General features: G+C 48.9%; 1 protein-coding gene across 2 annotated transcripts in view; it reads left to right on the top strand.

The window, feature by feature from the left end:
* Positions 1-1,976: 1,976 nt before the first annotated feature.
* LOC116322258 (semaphorin-6D-like) overlaps positions 1,977-20,208 on the top strand; it is a 103,367-nt gene continuing 85,135 nt past the window's right edge. The window contains exon 1 of one of the 2 annotated variants that reach the window (XM_039605599.1): positions 1,977-2,166. The gene's annotated coding sequence lies outside the window, so the exon portion shown is untranslated. The remainder of the gene's footprint in view (positions 2,167-20,208) is intronic. The other variant, XM_039605598.1, reaches the window with a different exon arrangement.

Raw genomic sequence — 20,208 nt, 5'->3', positions numbered from 1 at the left:
GTTAGTAGTTATACACGCACACACACTCAGCTTCACAACACACTCTTTTAATACGTCCATGAAATGAAACCCACTGTGAAGACTTTTCCATGTTTCTCCTTCATCCCTCTCACTGCTGAAATCATGGTGACGATGCTTCGTCTGCTTCTTTGCTTCATTTCAGTTATCAGTGTGATATCAGGCGAGCCTTCTAGCCCAAAATTTTCTGTGTTGGATTTCTGTTCTGTCACATCCTGTTTTATTTTGAAATCTCTCTCATTTGCTCAGTACTGCTTCCACCTATTGTCTGTTTTCCTGCTTGTTCCACACCTGTGTTCAGAGAGGTGTTCTCCAAAGGAAGTTTTCCACTTCGACCCAAGTGTGCTCAGTGCTGCTGTTTGTTTGTTTCTAAGGTGACGGCTGGATCCATGGAAACATGAAAGCTTCCTGTCCCACAGCCTGATGAAGGAGGCATGAAGTCATTTCAGAGGAATGAATGTGATTGGTCGATCAGGTGGTCAGGTGTGTTCTGTGTTTGCAGCAGAGTGACAGACTCAGCAGGATCAAGTTCTGCACCAGCACGTGATCACATGTACATGTTGACATGAACATATTCACATGAAAACATGAACAGATGATCACATGAACATAAAAATATGATCACATGAACATAAAAACATGATAACATGATCACATGAACACGAACACATGATCACATGAACACATGATCACATGAACACATGAACACATGATCACATGAACACATGAACACATGATCACACAAAATCACACATGGTAACATGGACACATGAATACATGATCACATGAACATAAACACATGATCACACAAACACGTGATCACATGAACATATGAACATAAACACATGATCACATGATCACATGATCATGTGATCACAAACATGTGGTCACATGAATATAAACACATGAACAATTGATCACATGCACATAAACACATGATCACATGAACACATGATCACACGAACACATGAAGACATGATCACATAAACACATGATCACATGATTACATGAACATATGATCACGCAATCACATGAACACGAACACATCCAAAGGTCCACAGATGCATGTATTTATGCATTTATTACAGCTACATGACCTTTGAAGTGCCTGTTTTAATGTGAGCGTGCTCAGAGCCTGCAGCGGAGAGCCCGGTTTATCAGAGACAGCTAATAACCCCCATGGCATACCTGTTATCTCTGACTGGGCTTTTAGGATTCATGGATCCAGCTAACGCAGAGCAAGCCTGGATATGTTGAACCTCCTCAGTAGCCACGCCTCCTGAGAATGAGCGATATATAAATAAGCACACACAGCAAATTTCAGGGAGGTCTGCTGATCTTTGTTTTGTCCGACAGAAGAAAAAGTTCTTAAATGAATTAAAATATCAGATTTTAAAATTTATATCAGTCTTACAAACTCCTCGGGCTTCACTCTCCACACTTATCTTCTTTATGGCTGTTGATTGGGCAGAATTTCTACAGGTTGGGTGATGTCATGTCCTATTGTCTCTGGGGTTTTTTTTGTATAACAAGATATTTTTCAAAATAAAAGCAGATGATCCCTGCTGTCTTACTCAGTCCATGTTTGTGATTCAGACCTCTGTGATAAATAATACCTGAGTTAAACGTACAGACAGTATTTAACACCATATCTCCCTTCTTTAAATGCTTTTTCAGAAATATTGAATATTTTTATTGTTTGGAATGTGTTTTAATATTAAATGTATTAATGATACAATTAACAGATCAGAAACGAGACATAAATAATATAAAGTAAAAATAAAGACCATAAAATAAAGAAAAATAAATACAGAATAGAGGAAGTAGTGCATGTTTCAGGGCTGAGCAACCAGAGCCGCTAACACAGGGACTTTAAATTGGGAGGGGGGGCGGGGCCAGCGGCTGCAGCCCCGCTCCGTGATAGGCTGCAGTAGCCTATTATGCTAATCAGAGGGCGTGGCCGGCGGCCGGAGACGCTGGCTGCTCGGAGACGGCTCATTGTGTCGATTGGACCCGGATTTGCAGCAGCGCGTACGCTCGCGCCGTGTGGTGGATTTACGATTAACCGGCGGAGCTGCGGGGTTCAGCGGCCGGGGAAAAGCAGCTGGAGGTCGGCGTGGATTACCACAAAGAACTCGGAGCTCGGAGGTGAGCCGCAGCTTCTTCTTCTTCTTCTTCTTCAGGGGTTTAACGCTGGGCGCACGGGGTGCGCGTGCGCGCATGCTTGTCCAGTACCTACTGTCAGTACGCGCAGCAAGGAAGGGGACGCTCTCTGTGCGCGCGACTGTGCTGCTGCTTTGATTGACCGCCGTCAATCAGCCGGACGGGACGAGGACGCGCGGCGCGCATCCTCGGACCCTCGTTAACTCCAGTCACCTTCCCGCGCGAGCTCCAACTTAAGCTCCGCGCGGGGCTGGGTGTGTGCGCGCGCGTGTTTCCCGAACCTGCGCCGCAGGAGCTGAGCGCGTGCGTTCGGGTGGGCGTCTTTGTCCTCCTGTTTTAAGAGCGCACACACCGCTGCGCGTGCGCTGGCGCGTGTCTGAGAGTTCCGGTCGTCTTGTGGTGCGCAGCAGGTGACTTTGAGCCGATCAGTCCGATCACATGATCGATACCTGCTGTCATCATCGATACTGTGTGTGTGTGTGTGTGTGTGTGTGTGTGAGAGAGAGAGAGAGAGCGACCGTGTGTGTGTGACTGTGTGAGATTGTGTGTGTGTGTGTGTGTGTGTGTGTGTGTGTGTGTGTGTGTGTGTATGTGTGAGAGACTGTGAGTGTCTGTGTGTGTGAGTGTGTGCTGATGTATCGATGAGGTCTGGTTGAAGGTTTTTGTGGATCCAGATGATAAATATTGATCATCAGTGATGATCAGTGAGGTGGACAGGTAGAACAGAATAGCCTTTATTGTCACTGTACTGATGTATTGATCTGAGGCAGGGAGAGGTGATGGATACTTTGTTGCTTCCTGTGATAAACAGGAGAGTAAATCTGAAATAAATGGGATTTATTTAATTGTTTTTATTCCTGGCTTTACTTTCCTGATATTTACTTTTTTAAAATTAATGATTCATTTTGAATTTAATGGGTTTATTTTTATTCACAAGTTTAGTTTCGGTATTTTTACTTTGATTGATTATTTTTCTGCTTGTTTTTGTATTTTTATGTCATATTTTTGTTTTAATACATTTATCTGCACTTTTTTCACTATTTCTTTTTGTCTGATATGTCACATTAAAAATCTCTGCAGCTGAATTTAATACATGAAACTTTCTACCTGTGCTTTGAAGCTCTGCTCCATATTCATGTGTTACCTACAGCAGGTGTCATTAGGCCACGCCCCTCAGAGACCACAAATGCTCTCCCTTTGAGGCAGACCAGTATTTTAATATACGCTGTGGGGCCAAAAGTACCTGCCCAGGTGTAACTAGGTCGTTCAGGTGAGCACTGTTCCACAAGAGGCGGTGTGTGTGTGTGTGTGTGTGTGTGTGTGTGTGTGCGCGCGCGGCTTCCAGATGTGTGCAGACCTCATCATAGAGGCGTCACGATGGGAAACTGAATCCACACCCACGAGTTTAAACGTGGCTTACGTCGCTGTCCAGATAAACAAGGCGCTGTGATGCGTTCAGGTGTGTTTTCCACCTCAGCAGGTGGACATCACAGTTATACCTAGAGTGAAACTGATGAGGAGCGAATCCACGGTAATCAGGAGGCTGTGCTGTCTGTGGCTCACCTGTCTCACTCCTGCAGTCACAGGTAAAGTCACCATGCAGGTTTGATGAATGTAGCGAGCTGTTCCTTAAAAAATCAGCTGACCTGACTCTGCGGAGGCTGTGGGCCTGCCATGGATGAGCTGTGTGGACTGTCCCAGGAGAGGGAGGGTGTGGCGTCAGGTGTGACGGCGCGCTGTATTGGGCTTCAGGTCCGAGGGTTTCGTCCCTCACGCCCTGCGGCCTGAGCGCTCCGTGCAGCGCGTGCAGCCGGCCTGTTGTTTAACGAGGAACACGACATCACACAAACGGGCGTGTGCTCCGGCTCGCACACTCACACAGGAGGATCCTTCCTCCCTCTGACCTCCTCCAACCTCATTAGCAGAGAAACTCCACCAGGTTACATCAGACACACACACACACACACACACACACACTCCTCCTTTCCTGCCTCATCTCCTTCTTCCTCTCCTCCCTCCTCGTCTCCTTTCTTGCCTCCTCTCCTGCCTCCTCTCCTCCCTCCTTTCCTGCCTCCCCTCCTCCCTCCCCTCCCCTCGCCTCCTCTTCTCCCTTCCCTTCCCTCCTCTTCTCCTCTTTTCCTCTCCTCCCTCGTTTCCTCCCTCCCCTCCTCCCTCCCCTCCTCTCCTCCCTCCCCTCCTCTTCTCCTCTCCTCTCGTCCCTCCTCTCCTCCTCTCCTCTCCTCCTCCCTACTTTCCTGCCTCCTCTCCTCTCCTCCCTCCCCTCCTCCCTCCTCTCTTCCTCTCCTCTCCTCTCCTCTCCTCTCCTCTCCTCTCCTCTCCTCTCCTCCTCCCTACTTTCCTGCCTCCTCTTCTCCCCTCCTCTCCTCCCTCCCCTCCCCTCCTCCCTCCTCTCGCGTCCTGGTCCTTGTTACATGATGTAGACTATGATGTAACACGCTGAAAGGCTGCACAGGAAGCTGAGGGACAGTTGGAGTTAAAGATGGAGTGGTGTTTGCGCAGCAGGGTGGAGGCGATGCCCTTCATCGCTGTGCTGTACTTCCTGAGCATGTCTTCTGCTGCTGCATGCTGATTGGTCAGTTGAGGATGTAGACGAGGACGTGCTCTCTCGATGGCGCCCGCCCTCTGCTGTCTCCGTCAGAAACTTCATGAAAACTTAAAGTTCACATTTTCCAGAGAGCTGGGTTCACTGTGGCTGAGAGCGCCCCCTGTGGCACAGGAAGTCTGCAGCTGTGGACGCTGTGAATGTGATTGTGGTCTCAGAAATGTGGAAGCCACCCCCCGAATCTAGCGGTTTATTCCTCATGACCACAGGTGGAGGTGTGCATGTGTGCAGCGGATGCTGTGAGTGCACGTGTTGGCTGCGTATCAGAAGCTGGCCGAGCGTCATTCTGTAGCACGTCCTCAGAATTGTTCCGTTCTCTCCGGGTCTGAGCCCGGGTCGTGACGCCCGGCTCCGGGTCGTGTGTGTTTTTGTGTTCTGACTATCTGTGCTCTCAGACACCTCCTCCCCCTGCTCCTCCTCGTGTTATTGTACTGGTTCTGCTCGCCTGCGGAGACCCCTCCCCCTTGTTCAGGTTGCAGGTAAATTGAACCTCGGAGATGAAGATAAATGAAATTTCTTTGGAGTGTGTGGCGGCCGACCTCGCCGCGTGATTTTCTCTGTGATTTTGTTTGTCTGACCTTTACGTGCAGCGAGGGAGATCAGGAGACCGTAAAGAAGGAGGCGATGACAGCGGCGGTCCCCAGGAGCCAATGAGAGCCTGTTTCTGACAGCTTCATGCTTCCTGTGCGTTTCCTCTGAGGCTTCAGCCAGACTGCAGAGTGAGATTTAAAGGTCCACTAAAGCAGGCTCAATGTTTCAGGTGACATTAGTTATAACAGTAGGATAGTTATTTCCTGTTTCCAGAGAGACCTAGCAACAAGTCAGTCATGTGACACACTCGAGAGCGGACGCTCATGATCCCAGTTTTTTGCTTTTTGGGGTTTCTGCTGATGGAAAATCTGCATTTTTCTTTGATGTCGGGTTTAATTTACTCAAAGGTAAAACACCTTTCTGTCCATCAGTGGCACAGACCACACCCACCTGTGCTCACACAGACTCTGTCCATACCTGGCCCAGGTGTGGTCATGCACATGCAGTTTTTATTAGTTTTACTACAGAACAGCGACGGTGTCCTTGGATGAAAGTTTGGGCCTTTCTGTCGTTTTCTGTGATGTCACTGAACAGGACGCAGTCACAGGAGTGGCGAGGATAGCAATGACTCGGCAGCACTTTGCTTTCAGAGGCGGATAGTTTGAGCTGTGTCAGCAGCTCCCTCACATCAGAGAACCCGATCACAGCGGCAGTGTTACTTAATCTGCAGCTGTCAGCGCCTGCGCCTCGGCAACGGCGGCGTGCTGGAGTTCACTGCTGTGCGACCGTGGCGTCCTCCGGCACGTTTCCTCTGGTAGCCCTGAGAGGCCAAACGCACTTCAACCTAATGAAAAACACAACAGAAGTGTTTCTGGGGAGACATTAACGTGACGGACCAGGGCCTAACAGTAAACAGGCGATAGCAAACATGCATCTGCAGTGTTACATGGGTCACGTGACCACATAGGACCGCCGATTCTTTTCAGCATGTCTATGTGTCACCCCTACGGCTGGTCCGTCCCTTTATTGTGTCCCCAGAAACAGCTTCGTTCTGTTTTGTGCTTTTGCAGCGTTTTTGTCTTTGCTGCTGTTTCCTTAAGAGTGCGTTTGAGCTCTCTGGGCCACCGTAGATTCCAGCTGTTGATGAAGACTTCGCTGTTTCAGTTTCCTCTCAAAGTAAAGGAATTTGAAGCACCCGGAGTCAGAGCCGCCGCCACGCTCTGCAGGAACGCCATCGGCATCTGTTTCCACGTTTTCTTGGCTCATCGTTCACAGGGAGGAGCGTAGGAGGCTCCGAAAGCAGGAAACCATCAGGCTGACCTGTGTGTGTGTGTGTGTGTGTGTGTGTGTGTGTGTGTGTGTGTGTGTGTGTGTGTGTGTTGGCTGACCTCCAGGCTACCAGGATCTACCCGCTGCCAGGCATGTGCAGGATGGCTGCAGCGTGTTTCACACTCCAGCTGTGTGTGCTTCTTTGTGTGTGTGTGTGTGTGTGTGTGTGTGTGTTAGGTGGCCTTTCATTGGTCGGCTCATCCTGCACTTTTTGTTGTGTCTTTATCCGTTTGATCCGGCAGATTCATCCGGTGACCTTTTTCCCGTCATTCAAACTGCACAAAACACAAAGACACACACAGACACACACACACACACACACACAGAACAATGGGTGGATTAGCCCACTTTTTGGTAATGCTGTGTTAATAGGCAGCAGATTTACCTGGTTTTGCTGCAGGAAACAGAGACGTGTTTGTTCACGGGTAATGAGGCTTTCAGTTCAAACACTGAGACGGTCTTTGTTTTATCAGCTGACCTGAGGTCAGTTTGTAACGACCCAAAACACAGAAGAATATCTGTGCCGTGTAAATACAACATCATGTAAATGGAGTGATGTCACATGTTTATGTTTCCAACAATCATGTCTGATGGTGAGGAGGTCAGCGCCCAATGATCATGCGACATCTAAAAACAGAGCGCTACTTTGAGTCTAACCAGGCTGCAACTTGGTGAGGAGATGCTAGCGGCCGGTGACACCCCCACTTCAACACGTGACTCCGCCCAGAACTGGCAGAGTGCTCGCCATGAGACAGGAAAATGAAACATTATAATCTTATTAACAAAAGATGAACACGCCACACAGCTTTGCAGGCAGGAGACGTGTTTCTGTGTTTATCCTGCTGCACAGTTAGAGCGTCGCTGACTGCTGCCGGTGTTACCTGTAGAAACCGGGCTCTGGCTGCAGGACTGGAGTCTGCATGCACTTTATCATCACTCTGGGTTCTCGGCTAGCTTAGCGTGCAATCACCAAAGAACCTTTGTAAGGACATAACTGTAATGTAAATACTTAATTTAGTACAGTTACTGTTACTGCCTTACTGAAAAATGTAATGTGATTACAGTAATTTGTTACTTTGTTGCACCCAGTGCTTGTTTCAGTGAAAGGATGTAGACGATGTTCTTTGTGTCTGCAATAATAAATGCTGCCGTCTGCGATCGCAGATTTAATGAATTCATTTCATTAATATTTGTTTGTTTTCCATCACCATAAATTTCCCTGGTATGAGTTCGAGGCTGCAGCAGTTTGGTTTTTAGTTCCTCTCAGTTTTTCTCAGCGGAGCCATGACTGAGTGGCGTCCTGTCGATCTGCTGTGATCAGTAATCATGAATATTAAGCTTCAGCCTGGCGTGGCTCATTACTGAGGACGTGTTGGCCTGACGCTGCGTTTATATTCCAGCTCATCATGTCAGCGACTGATGGGCGCGCACGTTTGACCCAAACCACCATTTTCCCCTAACCGACTGCACCACCAGCCTACCTAAGCTTCCAGCGCCTCGTTCGTACGGACGCAGAATCATGTTTGACCCACAGCACTGACCTGAAGCCTGTTCTCTGCATTTGCTTCTGTTTCCTTTACTGCTGGGTTGGAGCGTGGGGTCGGGTGGGGTTGGAGCGTGGGGTCGGGTGGGGTCGGGTGAAGCTAAACGGACAGAGAGCTGACACAGCGAACAGCTTTGGAGCGAGTCGCCGCTCGCTGTTTTCACAGTCGTTCTGAAGCGGCGCTGAAACACTGTTTATGAATTTATCCGGCTTAGAGCAGCTCTCTCCGCCCGGCTGCATCGTCTGCTCCGCACAGAGATTCCTAACAAGTGTGTGTGTGGCACACACACACACTCATACAGACACACACACACAGGCTGAAGGTGAGCAGTCAGATTTAAAGCTGCTGCATGTGCAGGGTGCATGAACCCGCTGCAGTGGATCTGTATCAGGCACCAGCTGTGACAGATGTGACAGATGTGGTGGTTTCCCCGCTGGAAGCGGCGGCAGATTTACACTTATTAACCCGGCGAGGCTACAGACAGCGAGCGTGAAGCGCTCCGGATTAGACCCGGCCTGTGTGAAACACTGCAGCACTTTACCCATAATCAGCACTAAAGCAGAGAGGAATTATGGGAACTTTTTCTACCACGTTTGATTTTGAGCATGGACTGCTGTGACACTCCCAGATGTGTGATGTGGTTCTGTGAAGCTGTTCCTGCACATGAACTTCTCCCAGAGCTCCCACTGCTGGGAATACTCCCCGTGATCGAGGCGGGAGGTTACCTGCGCCACAGCACCGCCAACCGTTACCCGGAGTTTGTACCGTGGAGGACTGGGTCTGATGGCGAGGAGGATGTGAGCGTGTGTGTATGAGTAACAGCACGGGACTGTAACAAGCTGTGTGGGGCTCAGCACAGACGGGACACCCACAGGTCTGTGGTTGGAGCGCCTGCGCTCCATGGGGTCCTCCTCGTGTGGTGCTTTTGTTTCTTGTGGAGGAAATCACTTCGTGTGTGTGTTCTGATTAGTGCTCTGTTGGATCGTTGGCTTTTCTCTGTTTGATGTGCAGCCAGCAGGACGTCTTTTTCCCGAGAAACCTGGTGCAGAACAAACAGAAGTGGGAGCGCGGCGCTCCGGCTGATTTCTCCCGCGGAACGCCGGCTATCAAATCACAATCAAATCTGACTGCAGAGTTTGCATGACGCAGGGACTTGAGTGCACTCCCCGTGGCTGCGCGTCACCGCGCACACCTCCTACTGCAGGATCTGCTCTTTCATTATTTTCTGCCGTCCTCCCCTCATTTCTCTCCTCCTTTAATTTTCTCCCTCGCCGCCTCGCGCTCCGTCTGAACTCGTCTCTCTTTTCGGCTCATTTGCTCGGACCCGTCGGCTGTCGCCGCCCATAACTCACTCGGATATCAGCTAAACAAACACACATTCAGAAGTTACAGTTACTACTATGAATTATAGTTATGAGTTGTAAATGTCAGAGAGGGTCAAAGGTCATGTTCCGGCAGCACTGATATTGTATCCTGTTGTTTTAGCCGTGGTCCTGCTGCTCCCAGTGGTCACTCGCCTGAAGGACACACCTGTGGACCGCAGACACCACTGAGCATGTGCAGAAGGCCACAGTGCAGGTGTTGAGCACTCGGCTCCAGGTGAACTGGTTTTTATGTTAACTGGTCAGATTGGTTTCCATATTCTTCTCCGTCTGAGCTTCACATGTGTCTGCAGCCAATCAGACGCCTGCTCCTGTCCAGCTCTCGCCTTCATTGCACTCACCTTTCCAGGTGGAACCATGTCTGGGAACGTCCCGGCTTCCTGCTTCTCTGGTTGGTGCTCTGCTGTTTGGAGGGTGTAGCTCGATTTGGAGGCTTGGTGGTTGGATGATGTTGTTGGTCCTTGTGTGTGTGTGTGTGTGTGTGTGTGTGTGTGTGTGTGTGTGTGTGTGTGTGTGTGTGTCATTAGTAACATGATCAGCTGATAGTGAGTCACACTGAGGAGTGTGTGGAGCTTTAATCTCACTGATTCTCGCTGGTTTCTGGAGTTCTATCAGGAAGCCCAGATGACCTGTGACCTCTGACCTGTGACATCACATGAACACAGACGTGTTCTGTCATACGTGCACTCCTGCGGTCCTTGTGAAGCCTTCCGTGCGTTGCAGGAAATAACACTGTGGTCATGGTCAAAAACAACGATCATTTGTCTTTGTGTTGACCTCTGACCTCTGCATACACAGAAACAGGCTTAAAGAACCGAGTACAGGAAATAGTCTGTTTCCTTGAAGAGAGACACATGCTGCAGATTTTACTTTGTTTTACTGAAACTGTGTGTGTGTGTCTGTGTGTGTGTGTGTGTGTGTGTGTGTGTGAGACGATAACAAACTGCTGTAAAAATTAATGAGTAAACACTGGAGGATGTGCAGAGTAAATGTGCCTCAGGCTGTGTGTGTGTGTGTGTGTGTGTTTGCCTCAAGGCAGTGAAGAGATCCCACGGGAAAACTGGAGGTTAAAGGCCTGCTTGAACTTGAAAACACACACACACATAGACACACAGACATAGACACACACAGACATAGACACACACAGACACACACACACACACACACACATAGACAGACAGACAGACAGACACACACACACACACACAGACACACACACACACACAGACACACACAGACAGACACACATAGACACACACACACACAGACATAGACACACACACAGACAGACAGACACACACACAGACAGACACACACACAGACACAGACACACACACACAGATGAGATAGTATTCTGAAGAAGCTGATGAGGCCTCGACATGCCTCAGATAATAACTCCGCACACAGTCACAGTGTGAACGAGGAAATCTGCTCGGAGCTGCTGATGGATGAGGGCTGAGATATCCGAGTGAAACATCTGGAAGTTCGTTGGAAGGATGTTTGTGGAACACAAGAACTCATTTTTTTCCAGAGTCGGCGCTTCAGTCTGGACGTTGCTATCAAAGTCAGAACACTGGGCTTTTTTGGATGTTTGAGTATTTCAAAGGTTTTTGTGTAAAGGTTCAAATTTTAAGGGTACTTTTTAAAAGTGTCCAAATGTTTGTAGACAGCTGTTCCACTGATGTAAAATCAGGAATTGTGGGGACCTCTGCTGATATTTTGTCCTGACAGGAAAATATAAAAGTTTGATGTGTGAAGTCAATCAGCAGCGTTTTTATCTCGTGCTCACGCCGTCAGGTTTGCGTGTGCGGCTGCATAAATCTGAAAACCGTCCTAAAATCCCTGAAAGGGTTTGTTCAGTGTCGGTCGGGCGAGGACAGCTCTGCTCCACGCGGGTGCGTTTGTTAACTCAGTTTCTTAACTCAGAGTTACAGAAACTCATCAGGTCAAAGACATTTTTAAAAAAAAAAGCATTTTGTGGGGACGTTTGAGTGAAGTGGTGAGGTTGGAAAATGTGGTTGGTGGGGACATTTGGAATGTGCCACAGAATAAGAAGTTAACCCTAACCTGTGATGATGAGTCCTGCAGGTTCCCACATCACAGCGACTCAGACGAGGGCCCGATTCATGGCTTCATTGTTTTGGCGGTGCTCGGGGTCTCTGACCCAAACCCGACGCTCTTCTCAGACGGACGCTGTGACGGGAGAAATGTTTGTGTTTGATGGAGCAGATGATGGCTCGCTGCAGCGCTGTGTTCGTTTGCAGAACTCACTCCGAAAGAGCCGTGCAAGGACCGGAAGCCAAGCTGACCCGATGAGACAGTTTGGAGTTTGTTTTTTGCCAAATTTTGGTTTTACTGACAGCTTAAAGTCTCACTTTGCATGCTGCCAAATAAAAACACTCCTCTGCAACCAAAACACCAAATGCTGCTTCGCTTCCCTCCTCCTCCTCCTCCTGGTGTCGGTGCAATGGAGTAACTGATGCCAAGTGGCTCCTTCATCTGACGGGTCACAGAACGCCCAGTAATCACTGATGAAATCGGTTTCACACCGCCCTCCTACGGGGGTGCTGGGGACGCGTTTTGTCAGATATTAATTCCTGACGTGCGGCGTTGAGCCCGGCAGACCTGACGTTTCTGCTGCAGTGAAGCTGGAAATGCTCGATAAAGAGAAGCTTCGACTCAGACTTTTGTTGATTAATGAGCTGGGACGTCTCAGCAGAAAGCACTCGATCATGGAAGAATGGGAACTGGCTAATACCTGGACCACCCAGGAAGTAATCCCCACTCACGGCAATTATTACTTATTGATGTTTTGGGCCCAATGAGAGCCCCAGTCTCATCACCCCAGAGGTGATAAGTGACTGTGACACAGAGCAGAATTAACCAATCACTGCACAGTATGCAGTCAGCATTTATCTGATGGAGCCAATCCCAAACAACATATGGCTCTGTTTACGTTTGTGCTCCGATCCCAACAGGAGGAATGACCGGTTAGCTTCAGTCTGTCGAGATCGATAATCGATTACAGAGAGGAGGTGTGTGTGTGTGTGTGTGTGTGTGTGTGTGTGTGTGTGTGTGTGTGTGTGTGTGTGTGCGCATACTGATGTTTTGGGTACACTTTCGGTGACACCGTTCCAATACTGTGAGTTATTGCTGACACAGAGGAGGTCAGCATAGGAATCTCGGAGCGAGTCTCAGGAAGTCTTCCTCCCAGGAACTAGTCCCATATTTCTACCTTTATGGCAGATAAAGGCTCCTCTCTCTGCTCAGGGATTAAGGCCAGCAGCGATTATCTGATCTTTGTCCTGCTGAGGGCCTGAGACTCCCAGCCCCCAATCACAACAGCACTGACAGCGCCCTCAAAGCCATGCTCGACTCGCGGTGCTGAGGAAATGACCCAGTTAGAGCGAAATGTTGGGAACGCCATCTTCAGGATGACTGTGTCAGCAGGAAAATCTCCAGTTATAATGATGGATGATGGTCCCTTCCCCTCCTTCACTCATGAACTCGATCTGTTTCTCAGCGTGTTTTTTGGTTGTCAGGATTTTTGTGATTACATGCTGACCTCTGACCTTTGACCTCTGACCTCCTGTGAGTAAGGTTTGTATTTTTGTTTCATTTTGATAAGCCGGCTCATGAAGTCTGTTTCCTGCTGGTTTGAGGCAATAAGCGGTTGCTGTGGACGTGTCCTCAACTGTGAGACTTTGTTACGACCCGGCTCAAAGGCCGCAACATAAAAAAAGGAGATGAATATCAGAGTGAGTGTGAGAAGAGGTTTTTCTTAAAATGGCATAGCAGGTTCGCTAAAATGGCTGGTGCCACCAAGGCAAAGACAAGTGAGCTCCCTGGGAAGCTTGCCTCAGGTATGGTTTTATCCACACCTGACTAGGTGTGGCCAATTAGCACCAGCTGAACACACTGAGCAGATTAGAGGCTGCAGAGGGACGTAACACCTCCTCCCTCAAAAGGGTTCCTCTAGGACCCCTAAATTTATTAAAAGCCCCTCTGAAGCCTTTAGGTCCTTGACCCACAAACCTGAAATAAAAGTAAAAGCTAACAGAAGCACAGTGTTCACATTATAGTTGGCATCTTTAAGCATGGATGCCCCTGCATGAGGATCTGAAGGTGCCACACTGAACACACACACAAAAAGTAACATGTGACCAACACAAAGGAGCACAACAGTCACAAACCCAAAACGATTACCTGACCTACAACACAAAACCAAAAGTAGGAACAAATAATCACAACTAAGTGATCTGTTGTCTCCACCACACAAACAGTCACATACAACAAGTTACTTTAATCCAAAAAGTTCAGTAAAGCAAGCACACTAGTGACCAACCACAAATGGAGAGCTATGGCCACACAATGATCACATCAAGGGTGGGTCAGCACCCCTCAGTGTTACTGCCATCACCTGGCCAACAACACTCACAAGTGATCCAACAAAAGTAGCCATATTCCCCACAACACTAAAGGTCACAGCACAAAACACTCACCTCATGAGGATCTCATTAGCATCCATCAACACTGACATATGCACACACAGTACACATTATGCCAACTTAAAAACAACCTACCTGCCTCAGCTACAAGACCATAATTAACGAATAGTCTTAACCTCCTGCCAAGTTTAGTGCCACTAATTTACTGTGAGCAACCCCCATCCTAAAAGGCTAAAAACAAAACTTGACCTGTCTAGTCTTCAGTGGTGTGCCGGCTCGAGGCAACTTTAAGCGCAAAACTCAAGGGTAGGCAGCAGACCAGGGTACAGTCTCCCACCAAACCCTGAAGCGTACCCCACCCAGGATAACCACCAAACACAAAAAACTAAAACAACAAAGCAAAACAACAAACAAGTGCTTCGATGGAAGGGCAGCACAGCCACCCAGCTGAAACACACTTTCTAAAGGGATGTTACTCAATCACAGTGAACACCTTCGCTCACCCACTTCAAAGTCAAACAAACTGATATTCAAACTCCATTAAAATTTCCAAAAATCCCGACGAGAGCCCACTTATGTTACGACCCGGCTCAAAGCCGCAACATAAAAAAGGAGATGAATATCAGAGTGAGTGTGAGAAGAGGTTTTTCTTAAAATGGCATAGCACAAACAGTCACATACAAGTGGCCCTATACCACAACAAGTTACTGGGTGGGGGTACGCTACAGATCACTTAGTTGTGATTATTTGTTCCTACTTTTGGTTTTGTGTTGTAGGTCAGGTAATCGTTTTGGGTCTGTGACTGTTGTGCTCCTTTGTGTTGGTCACTGAGTCTGGGGGTGACAGAACATTGTTTCTGTTAGTTGGTACATTATTCTCCTCAGAAAATGAGGACAACAACACCGAATCAGAGAGGTCAACATCAGTATCTTTACGAGCTTGTGCTCGAGTAATCGCACAGGCTGGATACAGCCCAGAGTGCACGGAAGCATCAGAAATCTTCTGATTTAGGGGGTTATCTAAAACCTCCAGACGAGGGAGCACTAACCCTCCCGCAATATCATTGCCCAACAACATGGCCACACCCTCTATTGGCAAAGCCGGGCAAACAGCAACAGGGAAAAATCCTGTAACAAGTTTTGATTTGATAAAAACTCTGTGAACTGGTCTGGGAGCGTAACCCATCTCTATCCCCCGTAGAACAGAATTAAAACCACATTCACTTTCAGCAGAAAATGGCAAAACACTTGAGAGAATGACAGTTTGAGAACCTCCAGTGTCCCTTAAAATACGCACAGGTTTTAACTCACATGGATTGTCTGTTAGCGATACTGAGCCATCAAAAATGAATGGTTCAAAACAGGGGTCCGGCATCTTACCACCACAACCATGGACCTCATTACAGGCCTCAGCTTTTACAAAACCCACCCCTTTTGGTTGCTGAGCATCTGACGATTTGCGTTTTAAGGCTAAACAGTCAGCAATCACATGGCCAGTTTTATGACAGTAAAAACATTCACGGTTTTCCCTGGAACCAGACACTTTAGCCGTGTGGGGCTGTTGCACAGTGCTAACCCGTGGCTTCTCACTGCCAGTAAACGAGGCTTTATGAGTGAGCACGAACTCATCAGCAAGAACAGCAGCAGATGCGAGAGAAGTCACCTTCTGTTCATTTAAATATAGCACAATACGCTCAGGAATGCATTTCTTAAAATCCTCTAACAAAACTAATTCGCGCAGTGCGTCATAGTCACTCGCTTTTGAAGCAACACACCACTTATCAAAGAGAATCCCCTTTTCTCTAGCAAACTCCACATAAGTTTGGGCTGGCAATTTCTTTTGCTGGCGAAACCTCTGCCTATAGGCTTCGGGGACTAACTCATATGCCTGCAAAACAGCTGTTTTAACACACGAGTAATCTAAACTGTCCTTTAAAGCGCAGCCACCACCTCTTGGGCTTTGCGGACAGTTTGCACTGTAACAAAAGAGGCCAAATATCACTAGGCCACTGCAACGCGCCAGCGATACGTTCAAATGCTGCAAAGTATGTATCAACCTCAGTTTCTCTAAAAGTGGGCACTAAAGAAATGCACTTATCGATTTTAAAAGCAGAAGCGGACGAGGAGGTGGGACCGGAATTGTCAGCAGAGACAGATGAGGCTCGAGACTGAGACTCCAGCTCAAGCTTTCGCAGCTTAATGGCTTTGTCTGCCTCTATCTCCAGCCTTCTTATTTCAAGCTCTAACTGAGCCCGCCTGTTCTGGGCCTTCTCCTCAGCCTCCAATTGGAGGCGTGCCAGCCGCACCTTCAGCCGAGCTCCTTCTCTGCCTTCTGAACTCCCAGAAGAGAGTGGATCATAGCGAGGAAGCGTGCGCGGCGTTTTTCCCCGCTCATCCCCCTCACCATCCCCACAAGAACCATTTTGGCCCTCTTCAACTACGGCAGCTTGGCTTGGCACACCAGAGACCACAGGCAAAACAGGCGCTTGAATCACACCAGCTTCCACCAACTTGTCCACCACTAAAGCTTTTAAATCACGCTTACGAAGGGTTTTTGAAACCTGCAGCTGAAAGTGATCCACAATTTGCAGCAAATCAATCTTGCGACAACTATCAATAATCTCAATAGATGGGGCATCTATAAAGTGCTGTAAACAAAACGCAGCCGACATAGCGCCTAAAGTGATAAAGCTACTCTAAAACAAACATCCCCCTTTCTATTTTTTTTTCTTCCCCCTCCTAGGAACAAAGACCCCCTATGGGGGAATCCCGGACGAGCCCCCACTTATGTTACGACCCGGCTCAAAGGCCGCAACATAAAAAAAGGAGATGAATATCAGAGTGAGTGTGAGAAGAGGTTTTTCTTAAAATGGCATAGCAGGTTCGCTAAAATGGCTGGTGCCACCAAGGCAAAGACAAGTGAGCTCCCTGGGAAGCTTGCCTCAGGTATGGTTTTATCCACACCTGACTAGGTGTGGCCAATTAGCACCAGCTGAACACACTGAGCAGATTAGAGGCTGCAGAGGGACGTAACAGACTTTAAATGGCTGGAGGATTAATCCTGTGTGTGTGTATGTGTGCGCGCGTGTGTGCGGTGGTGGTGTTGGGGGTGGGGCTGGGGCTGCACGTCTGTCTTTGGATTAAATGTGATAAGATTGGACCTCCTCCTCGGTCCCTCCTGTCTTTATCTGCCTGGCTAGAAAAAGGCCCTAAACCTCGTGACCCCTCGTGCCTGCGATGGTGTATGACTGCATCACGTGGCTACAGCCTTCCTGCTGTCAGTTGTGGCCCCTGAGTACCAAACACCAGGCAGGAGGAGAGCACGCTCTCCACTCAGGAAGGGTAGAAGGCCAGCAGCAGCTCCTGGTCCAGTTTATTCTTCAAGCAAGTAAGCTTTAATTGTCACATAGACCATCATACAGAGTACAACATGTAGTGAAATGCTTGTGTCCGAGCTGTGGACAGGCTGGAGACATAGCCGCGCCATTCCAGGGCTTGGTTTTAGCATGGGGGATCTAGCCAGGCCCCTTACTAGGCGGGAATCCAGTAAGGGTCTCCACTCCAAAGGTGTGTAGTCTTACCACTACACTATCCAGCTTCTTCCTCAGGACACAGAGGAAGTGCAGCTGCTGCTGGGCCTTCGTTACCAGGGTGATTGTGTTGTCGTGTTGCGTTGTGCTGGTGTTTGAGGTGTTGTGTTGGTGTTGTCTTCGTGTTTGTGGTGTTGTGTTTTGTGTTGGTGTGTGAGGTGTGCGTCGGTCTGCACGACTTTAAACTGAAAGTAGAAACAGCAGTGGGCGCTATGGTAACAGCTAACTAACGTTACTGTTGGCTGAGGTCGCCGTTTGTTTCTGTTCTGGTGTTTGATGATGACATAAGGTTAACCCTAGCATGTCATGAGCTGTGACTCATGATGTGAGGAGGTCAAAGGTCGTGTCCTTCCTGTCCACTCTGACCTCAGTGTGAGGTTGTCCAGGTTAGAGCCTCGGTGTGTAGTCAGTCTCGCCTTCGCACTCCGAGGTCTTTGTTCCCCTCAGTGTTTGTGTTTGTCACTCCTGCACAGCACCTATTATTTCATTGCACCTGTACAGCGACAATAAAGGGCTATTCTGTTCTATTCTCTTCTATTCTGTTCTATTCTGTTGCCGAGAAGCTGAGGTGTGAAGCTTTCCCTGAAAGGATTTTGTGTGTCTGTGCTCTCTGTCCCACTTCGGCCTGTTTTTCCTTCCTAAGGTGTAAATCTGTGTCTCTGTGTTTGACCTGGTTTCCATCACGTGTCTGCTCCGTCACCCTCTGATGAAGCGGGGTGGAGTGCTTGGACGGAGGATGGCGGCTGACCTCCGGGGCTGACCTCCGGCAACTGGTCTGGAGCCGGCCCACTTTCAGCGCGTGTTATTCATTTGTTTTTTCACCGTGTCCCAAATTTGTGCTTCCTGTCTGACCCAGAAACCGGAGCTGAGGAGGAACTCCAGACTCTGGGAGCTAAACGCTTGTGTTGGAGTAACGAAGGAGGATGAAGGTGATCCCTCAGCATCTCTTAACCGCTCTTATTTTGTCAGGGAGGCCTCGGTGGAGGTTTCACACAGCTCCTGCAGTTGGAGTAAAGTTTCCTTCCAGGGTCTGAAGTGAATTACAGACTGATGGAGTGTGTCGGCGTGTTAGCGCGAGGCGTTGTGTCCATGTTAGGTCTGAATACAAGAACAAAGCAGAAGAAGCTGCCTTGTTGAGGTGACGGGACACGGGCTGGATATCGCCTCAAAGACGGAAACGTGGATTTTATTTGAAGTGTGTGGATGTGAGAGTGTCGCTGCAGGATATTCTGAAAGATCGAAAACACAATCACACTGTGAAATCGCAGCGCAGAGCCTCGCTTCCTTTCAGCCAGCATCAGCCAATAATGTGGCCTGCACACACACACCTGTGCACACACACACATACACCTGTGCACACACACACACACACACACACACACACACACAGACACCTGTGCTCACAGACACACACACACAGACACCTGTGCTCACAGACACACACACACACAGACACACACACACACCTGTGCTCACAGACACACACACACACACACACACACACACACCTGTGCTCACAGACACACACACACACACACACACTGTGCTCACAGACACACACACACACACACACACACTCTGCACGTGCTCACAGACACACACACACACACACACACACACTGCTCACAGACACACACACACACACACACACACACACACCTGTGCTCACAGACACACACGCACACACACACACACACACCTGTGCTCACAGACACACACACACACACACACACACACACTGTGCTCACAGACACACACACACACACACACACACACACACACACACACACGTGCTCACAGACACACACACACACACACACACACACACACACACACTGTGCTCACACACACACACACACACACACACACACACACACACCTGTGCTCACAGACACACACACACACACACACACACACACACACACACTGTGCTCACAGACACACACACACACACACACACACACTGTGCTCACAGACACACACACACACACACACACACACACACACCTGTGCTCACAGACACACACACACACACACACACACACACACACCTGTGCTCACAGACACACACACACACACACACACACACCTGTGCACGTGCTCACAGACACACACACACACACACACACCTCTGCGCACAGACACACACACACACACCTGTGCACATGTTACGAGCAGCTCCTGTGAGAAGTGTTGGACTCGACGGGTAAACGCAGCACGAGTGGTTCATAGGAGCGAGTCACGCCTGGTTTAGCTAACTCAGCTACAAACCTGTGAAGTCCGGTTTCAGTGAGATGACTGATTTGACGCCGGCTCGCTTCGGTCGGGGCGGCGGCGTTTCAAAGATCGCCCACAGGTACTCGCTGAGCGCTCGATTTAGCTGCTCTGATCTCGATGTTTCGATTCCTGGCTGCTCCGGCCTGCGTGCCAAAGTGTCTGTGGTTAAGGTGCTGAACCTGGAGCTGCTCCTGATGTGTTTGCCAGTGTGCGTCCGTGCATGCGTGTGCGTCCGTGCATGCGTGTGTGTGCGTATCAGTTCAGTGGTGTAAATGTGATGCTGGGAAAAGTCGACTCCCCCCGC

This window comes from Oreochromis aureus, linkage group 22 (genome assembly GCF_013358895.1).
Source record: "Oreochromis aureus strain Israel breed Guangdong linkage group 22, ZZ_aureus, whole genome shotgun sequence".
Taxonomy (NCBI): Eukaryota; Metazoa; Chordata; class Actinopteri; order Cichliformes; family Cichlidae; genus Oreochromis; species Oreochromis aureus.
Note: the sequence above shows the minus strand (reverse complement) of the source record. Positions and strands in the feature narration are given on the sequence as shown.